Source organism: Marmota monax, unplaced genomic scaffold (genome assembly GCF_021218885.2).
Source record: "Marmota monax isolate L192 unplaced genomic scaffold, Marmota_monax_Labrador192_F-V1.1 WCK01_AAM20220418_F8-fsc00007, whole genome shotgun sequence".
NCBI lineage: Eukaryota > Metazoa > Chordata > Mammalia > Rodentia > Sciuridae > Marmota > Marmota monax.
Window position 1 is genome coordinate 28,801,758 of NW_026692781.1, and position 8,834 is coordinate 28,810,591.

At 36.7% G+C, this 8,834-nt stretch overlaps 1 pseudogene; it reads left to right on the forward strand.

Moving 5' to 3' along the window:
• Nucleotides 1-2,025: 2,025 nt before the first annotated feature.
• Nucleotides 2,026-8,834, forward strand: LOC124094652 (RAF proto-oncogene serine/threonine-protein kinase-like; annotated as a pseudogene).

Here is an 8,834-nt window from a genome sequence, read left to right on the forward strand (position 1 = left end):
AAACCCAGGGCCTCACATGCGATAGGTGAGCGCTTTATCACTGAGCCACAACCCCAGCCCTTGCATATTCTTAATCCCAAGAAATTTCAAATTTTTGGAGCAAAACTTTTACCAAAATATCACCATAAGGATTGTTAAGGCATTGTTTAATTCTCTAGAATGTTTATTCTCTAGAAATCTCTATCCTTTATCTACAGTAGCTAAAAACTTATACAAATAAAACCTCTGGACAATATGCAATTACCTGAGGACTCTGGAAAATAATGTAGCAGATGGATTGTGGAGAGGACTCACAACTTGAAGAAGGGCATGAGTTGTCCTTATTCCCACACCCCTTTATCTGCTGGATTTGACATACGGGTAACTCTAATAGTGCATAACTGAACAATAGCATTGGCAGGTATACCCCTGAGTAAAATCCCATATTTCTGACTGGAGAAGGGGGTCCCTTTGGAGTTGTAGAAAATATGAGAAAAATTAAATTCAGTGCTGGGGAAGGAAGGGGATCCCTTAATTCTATGTATGAATCAACACAAGTCTCAGGCTTATACCCAAGCTATGCATACATAGAATGAATACAAAGAGCTAGCAAAACCTTTGAAAACTAAAATGATGTTAGAACAATTTCTCACAGAAGCTGAGATAGAAGTTGAGGTGTGAATTAAATGAGGATGATTGTCAATTAAAACAAAAAGTAACTAACATTCTCCAGAGGACTTTAACAGTTCTTGGAGTCTCACTGTATAATATTAAAAAATTCCAGGGTATATTCCAAAATGACTCAATATACAAAAACCAGAAAAATGTGCCCAATTCATAAGGCAAAAGACAATCAACAGATGAAAAGTCTGAGATAACCCAGATCAAGAGCAAAATTTTTCTGTAAATAGGCAGATGGGAGGAGAACATTTTATAGTATATGGGACATATGGTCTCTGTCACAATGACTTGATTCTGTCATTGTAGTACAAAAATGTCACAGACAATATGTAAATAAATAATCATGGCTGTGTTTCAATAAACTTTTATTTATGGAAACCAAAACTTGAATTTCACATAATTTCATGCATCACAAAATGTTATTCTTCTTTTGATTTGGCCCAACTATTATAACTGTGGAAACAAAACAATTATTTGCTCATGAACTGTACAAAAGCAGACAGAAGGTTAGATTTGGCTCATACGATTGCTAACTCCTGACTTAAATGTTGGAAATATCACACAAAGACTTGAAACCAGCTATTAGGATCCTACTCCATGAGGCAAAGGTAAACACTCTTGAAATGAATGGAAAGATAGAAGTTCTTGTCTGAAAAATAGAAATTATCAAAAATAACAAAATGGAAATTTTAAAACACAAAGTTTTGCTTGGACCCAGAAGAGGAAAGATAGAACAGAACGTATAAACATTGTAGGAGAATAAATGATTATTTGCATATGACACAAGTTTTAGAGTGGTTTTATGAGGTAGCAACCTGTGGCAATCAAAAACTTATAAGTAGACATTTATATTGATTCCAATTTTTTGTTATTACAAATAACTTCACAATTAATATCCATCCTTTTCTCAAACCTTGAAATTTTCGGCCAGAAAAAAAATATTTAGAAGTATTGATAGATTAATTTTGGAGAGGTGTGGTGCTGGGGATTGACCCTGAGTGATTTACAACTGAGCTACATCCTCAGGCCTTTTTATTTTTTGAGACAAGTTCTCACTAAGTTGCTTAAGGCTTTCATAAATTGGTGAGACTGACCTCGAGCTTGCAATCCTCTCCTGCCTCAGCCTTCTGAGTCACTGGGATTAAGGCATGTGCCACTGGACCTGGTTGATAGATAAAATTTTGAAGCTACATACAACATGTTGTTGTGGTAAATATTAATATCAATATTTGTTGAGCAGCTTCTATATTTCAGATTCTTATATATGTGTCAAGAACTGGAAAGGGTGAAAAAGAACTGAAAAGGGCCCAAGATTTTACCCTACCTGCAAGCTAGCAAGTTGTTCTGCCACAATTTCGTAGAGACATGGGTAAGAGTACTTTGTTACTGATGATACAACAAATGGCATGAGTTTGTTTGCATTAGTTCTCAAGGCCCCCAGGTCCCACAGGGGTATCACATATTGGCCCAGAGGGGTCAATGTACTTGCAGTGGGTTGTGTTTTAGGAGGGAATTCCTGAACTTAGAGAACCTAAACCTTTAATAATTGATAATAAGCCTGCCCCTCCTTTGCCCCAGAGGGAGACACTAGTTATCTACTACAGAAGATTGTATAAGAAACAAAAGATTGTTCAGAAAAAATGGCATCAATGACTTTTCTCCCAAGTTTATAAAAATGAGAGAGATTTACAGATAATTATCTTCAAATGATATTTATTAATTTACTTAATCTTTTCTATTTTAAAAATATGGAAAGAAAATCACTGTGAGTTTAAGTAACTTTACTTGCATATGATCATACAGTAAATAGAATCAGGTATATGGGTTAATTTTCCAGGACAAATACAGCTTTCTGTATATTAAATAGTCTTTAATACTGCAATTATAGAAAAAGTAAATACAAACTTGATCTTTATTATAAAATAGTAGTCCTTTTGAATTTATTAAGCTGTTCAGTTTATATAAGAAGAAAAAATGTATTGTGGTAGCACTGCAGCTAGAAAGAATATTTTCCATGAACAGTTATTTTAAGAAGCCAGGATGCTTTCCAGGAAGAGAGTGTATGGGGGTTGAAAATGAAACCAGCCAAGCTGTCAAAGGTTTCAAGAGATGATACTTCAGAGCTAATGCAGAAATTTTATTTTATTGTCAATTTGATTGATTTACTATCTTGCTGGGTCTTCTGTACTGACAGTTATATGGAAGCAACAGAGAAAGTACTATGGATATGGATTCTTCTATTTGTTGAGGGCCAGAAGAAAAACAATTCTACTTCATAAAACAATCTTATTAAATAAGTTTATTTTTTTACCATCTAATAATTATTTCACCAAGATTTCCAACTTCTATCTTGAGCTCAATTGACATGTTTTAGTGAAATATACTTAATATTCATTTTCTGTAGAAAGGTTACTACTATTGTAACAATAAAGTACCATCTGTATTTAAATAAAATCGAGATCTATAAAGGAATCAGAGAACCTTTGTAATTAAAGGAACAGATCCTGAAAAATAAGAGTTATAAACTAATTTTTTCTAATTCAATGTATGGGGTGAGTATTATGGTTAAGATATGAGTGTCTCCCAAAAGCTCATGTATGAGAAATGGCAAGAAATTTTAGAGGTGAAATGATTGGGTTATGAAAATTTTAGCCTATTCAGTGCATTAATCCAAGTGAATGGATTAATGGGATGGTAAATGTAGGCAGGTAGGGTGTGGCTGGAGGAGAGTCATTGGGCATGTACTTTTGGTGTATATATTTTATTAGTGGTGATATCTCTCTCTCTCTCTCTCTCTCTCTCTCTCTCTCTCTCTCTCTCTCTCTCTCTCTCTCTCTCTCTCTCTCCTGTTGGCTGTGTCCTGAGCCACTTTCTTCAACTACACTCTTCTGCAATGCTGTTATACTTTGGGCCCAGAGCAATGGAGCCAGTCATCTATGGACTGAGACCTCTGAAGTATAAGCCCCCAAATAAACTTTTCCTCCTCTAACTGTTCTTGTCAGGTCTTTTGATCATTGGGGGCGAGGGGGGCGGGGTTTGATTTCCACTTTTTTCACTCTCCTGAAGTTTCCTACACTTCTGATGAGACACATTCTTGTCATACTGACCTATAACAGCTTAGTTATCTCAGAGCTCATGTCTTTTGAAGGGCTGGATTAATCTTTGATTACTATAATAAGAAACTCTCTTAGGATTTTAGGGATATTGATCTCATTGCATTTCTCATATTTAACTTATCAAGTCAGTTATTTAAGATATGTATGAATGTGCAAATGAAAAGCATATGTTTTTTAGAGAGAGTGATTTTTTTCACAAATGCACAGAAGAAATAGTGTCATAACCCTTTTTTCTTCCAAAAACAAAATTATTTCATTCCAGCCATCTGATTTATTGATTCATGGAATTCAAGAACATATTAAACATTGAACAATGCCACTGAGTCTCAGGAAAAAATGAACCAACATCCTGACTGCATCTATGATAACATTTTACTCAGACACTGAATTCTAAACAACCACTTTATAAATATTTTTACAAATCTGTTTACACATATTGTGTAGGTTTTCTTGGCCAAAATCATGTGCAAAAGATTTAAGATGTTCTAAAGACATACACATACAACTGTAGTGAAATAGAAATCCCTAAGTCACCATGCAGAGGGGACAAAGGATTCGAGGAAAAGGACCCTCAATAGTAACCTCTATAGAATTTCTATAGTCTCCTTTGCCTTTATCCTGATTGCTCTATAAAAAGTTACAAAATACTGTGATGTTTTATTCCCACACATTTTCCCATCTACCTTTTTTTCTGGTCCACATATATCCCATAGACAGGATGACCATACATCCTGGTTTCCCCAGAATATTTCCAGTTTATGCTTTTTGTTTTGGTTTAATTATTAATAGTGCCTCCTTTTTCCTTTCAAAAAGGCAAATAATAAACATTAGGGGAAATTGATTAACTTGAAAACAAACAATAGACAAAATCAATAACACAAAAAGCTGTTTAAAAAAAATCAATAACATTGATAAACTTCTAGCCAGACTACCAAGGAGGGAAAAGGGAGAAGCCAAATATAACTGATATTAAAAATGATAGAGGAGCTATCATGACCAATCCTCAGAGAGATTAAAAGGATAATAAGGTTATATTATGAATAACTCTATGCCCATAAATTAAACAGCTTAAAGTGGACCAATTTTTTTAATTTAATTGATTTTATTTTTTTAAATACATGACAGCAGAATGCATTACAATTCTTATTACACATAGAGAGCACAATTTTTCATATCTTTGTATATAAAGTATGTTCACGCCAATTCATGCCTTTATACATGTACTTTTTTTGCATTACAATTCTTATTACACATATATACCACAATTTTTCATATCTCTGTTTGTATATAAAGTATGTTGACACCCAATTCGTGTCTTCATAGCTGTACTGGTAATGATGTCCATCTCATTCCACCATCCTTGCTAATCTCCTGCCCCCTCCCTTTCCATCCCACCCATCTCCCTATCTAGAATTCATCTATTGCTCCCATGCTCTCCCTCCTTACCCTACTATGTGTCAGCCTCCTAATATCAGAGAAAACATTTGGCATTTGTTTTTTTGTGGATTGGCTAACTTCACTTAGCATTATCTTCTCCAACTCCATCCATTTACCTGCAAATGCCATGATTTTATTCTCTTTTATTGCCGAGTAAAGTTCCATTGTGTATATATGCCACATTTTTTTATCCATTCATCTACTGAAGGGCATCTAGGTTGGCTCCACAGTTTAGCTATTGTGAATTGTGCTGCTATAAACACTGATGTGGCTGTGTCCCTGTAGTATGCTGTTTTTAAGTCCTTTGTGTATAGTCTGGGGAGAGGGATAGCTGGGTCAAATGGTGGTTCCATTCCCAGATTTCCAAGGAATCTCCATACTGCTTTCCATATTGGCTGCACCAATTTGCAGTCCCACCAGCAATGTATGAGTGTACCATTTTCCCCACATCCTTTCCAACACTTATTATTGTTTGGTGGACCAATTCTTAAAAGATAAAAACTACCTAAACTCACTAAAAACAAAATAACAAATCATTTATAGTCCTATAAATATTAAAGATATCAAATGTATAGCTTAAAACCTTTCAACAAAGAAAATTCTAGGCCTATATGTTTTAATGACAAATTCTAGAAGAACTTTAAGGGTGAAATTAAAAAGCTCTATACATCCTCTTTCAGAAAATATGAGAAGAAAAACACTTTCCAATGCGTTTTATGAGACTAGCATTATCCTAACACTAAAACTAAACAGTATTATAATAAAAAAATAAAGTCTAAATTCTTCCACAAACATACACACAATTATTCCTTTTAAACTATTAGTAAAATAAGAATATATAAAAAGGAAAATACAGAATCATTAAGTGGTGTTTATTCCAGAAATGCCAAGTTGATTGAATTTTTGAAAAACCCATTTAATTCACCAGATTATCAGACTAAAGAAAACAAAAACATGATTATCTTCATACTATTCAACAAATTAAAATTTTTTCACAATAAACACTCTTAACAAATTAGGAACTGAAGGAAATTGTCTTAAACTGATAAAGTACAAGTATAAAAATCTACAACTAACATCATACTTAATGGAAACAGGACAAAGATATTATCTTTTTACCACTGCTTTTCAACACTGTGAAAGTACCACAGTGCAACACGTGAGAAAAATAGAATCATTCAGAATGGGAGGGGAGGATCTTTATTTGCAGATGACAGGATTGTGTATGGAGAAAATCCCAAAGAATATACAAGCAAAAGTCCCCAGAACTCACAAGGGAGTTTAGCAAGGTCACAGGATAAGTGATCAAAATACAATAGTCAATTATATTTCTATATGCTAGCAACAAATAATCAAATTTGAAATTTAGCAAAAACTACTTATATCTATAGTTTAGATATATGTAAGAATATATCATATATGTTGAAAACCATAAAACACTCAAAGAAATCGAACAAGACCTAAGTAACTGGAGAGCTCTATCGTGTTCATGGGATTGAAAGACTCAATAATGTTAAGAGTAAATTCTCCTCAATTTGGGGACCACCATCCTAGAGGAGAACCAGTGTGAGACAAGAAGGCTTCTCTGAGGCTCTCATGTTTACTTGCCAAATAAGCAAAGAACAGTGGTCAATGTGCAGAGTGCAATGAGCTTGCACGACTGCCTTATGAAAGCCTCGAGGTAACAGACCTACAACCAGAGTACTGTGCAGTGTTCAGACTTCTTCATGAACATAAAGATGAAAAAAGCAAGTTTAGTTTGGAATACTGATGCTGCATCTTTGATTGGAGAGCATCAAGTATGCTCCCCTCACAACATACAACTTTGCTTGGAGGATGTTCCTGAGGCTTGCCTTTTGTGACATCTGTTAGAAGTTCCTTTAAATGGATTTCAATGTTAGACTCATGTCTACAAATTTCATGAGCACTGTAAAACCAAAGTACCTGCTATGTGTGTGGACTGGAGTAATATCAGACATTTCTTATGGTTTCTGAATCCCACTATTGGTGAGAGTGGGGCCCCAGCACTACCTTCTTTGACAATGTGCAGCTGTGACAGTCTGTTAGCTCCCTCCAGATATTTTCCATGCCCCATTCCTTCATTTTCAACAATTCCAGCACCCCCGTATGAAGGCTTCCTCTCCCAGAGGCAGAGGTTAACATCCACACTAATGTCCACATGGTCAGCACCATCCTACTTGTGGACAGCAGGATGACTGAGGATGCAATTCAAAGTCACAGTGTATCAGCCTCACATTCCGCCCTGTCCAGCAGCTCCAACAATCTGAGCCCAACAGATTGGTCACAGCCTAAAACCCTGTTGCCAGCACTGAGAGTGAAGGCTCCAGGATCAGGACCCAGGAGAAAAACAAAATAAGGCCTCACAGACAGATTTAAGCTTTTATTAGGAAATAGAGCCAGTAAACTAATGGTCTCTACTAGCATTGGATCAGGCTCCTTTGGAACCGTTTATAAGGGCAAGTGGTACTGAGATGTTGCAGTCAAGATCCTAATAGTTGTTGACCTAACCCCAGAGCAGTTCAAGTCCTTCAAGAACAAGGTCACTGTCCTGAGCAAATCATAACACATGAACATCCTGTTCTTCATGGGGTATATGACAAAGGAAAACCTGGCAATTATGACCTAGTGGTATGAGGCAGCAGCCTTTACAAACACCTGCATGTCTAGGAGACTAAATTCTAGATATTACAACTAATTGACATTGCCTGGCAGATGGCTTGGGGAATGTACTACTTGCGTGCAAAGAACATCATCCACAGAGTCACAAAATCCAAGTCACAAGTCAGATGTAAACTGCCTGGCTTCTTTACCAAGAGGTACTTATTCTGACTTAACAGTGAAAATTGAAGATTTTGGTTTAGAGACAATAAAGTCACGCTGGAGTGGTTCTCAGCAGATCAAACAACCTACCCGCTCTATGTTGTGTTGGTTCCAGAGTTGATACAAATGCAGGATAATAACCCATTCAGCTTCCAATCAGATGTCTACCCTGTGGTGTTGTCCACTATGAGCTGATGATGGGGGAGCTTCCCTACTCCATCAGGAACTGAGATCAGATCACCTTCACGTTGTGCCTCCCTAGATCTTAGCAAACTGTACCTGAATTGGCCCAAAGCAATGAAGAGGCTGGTGGCCAACTGTGTGAAGCAAATGAAGGAAGAAAGATCTCTCTTTTCCCAGATCCTGTCTTCCATTGAGTTGCTCCAACACTCCCTACTGAAAGTCAACTGGAGTACTTCTGGGCCATCCCTGCACTGAACAGCCCACACTGAGATATCAGTGCTTGCACAGTGACCATGCCCCAATGCTGCTGGTCCTCTAGTTGACTTTGCACTTGCACTCAGGCCCCAGAAAGAAGGGAAGCCTTCAGGCTTTCTTATGGGACACCGTGTGTTTTCGGAGAAGCTGTTGTTAAGGACCTTCTACATTATGCACTTCGTGTTGCCTTCTTTTCTACCCTTTCAGTTCCTAGGAAAGGAAGCCTTTCACCCTATTGACCTGTCCTACTCCCTGCCCCAGAGCCCAGCCTCTCCGGAGGTATGCACATGGGATGCTGTACAAGAGCTGGACTCCAACCATCAGCTAAATGAGGACTTTTAG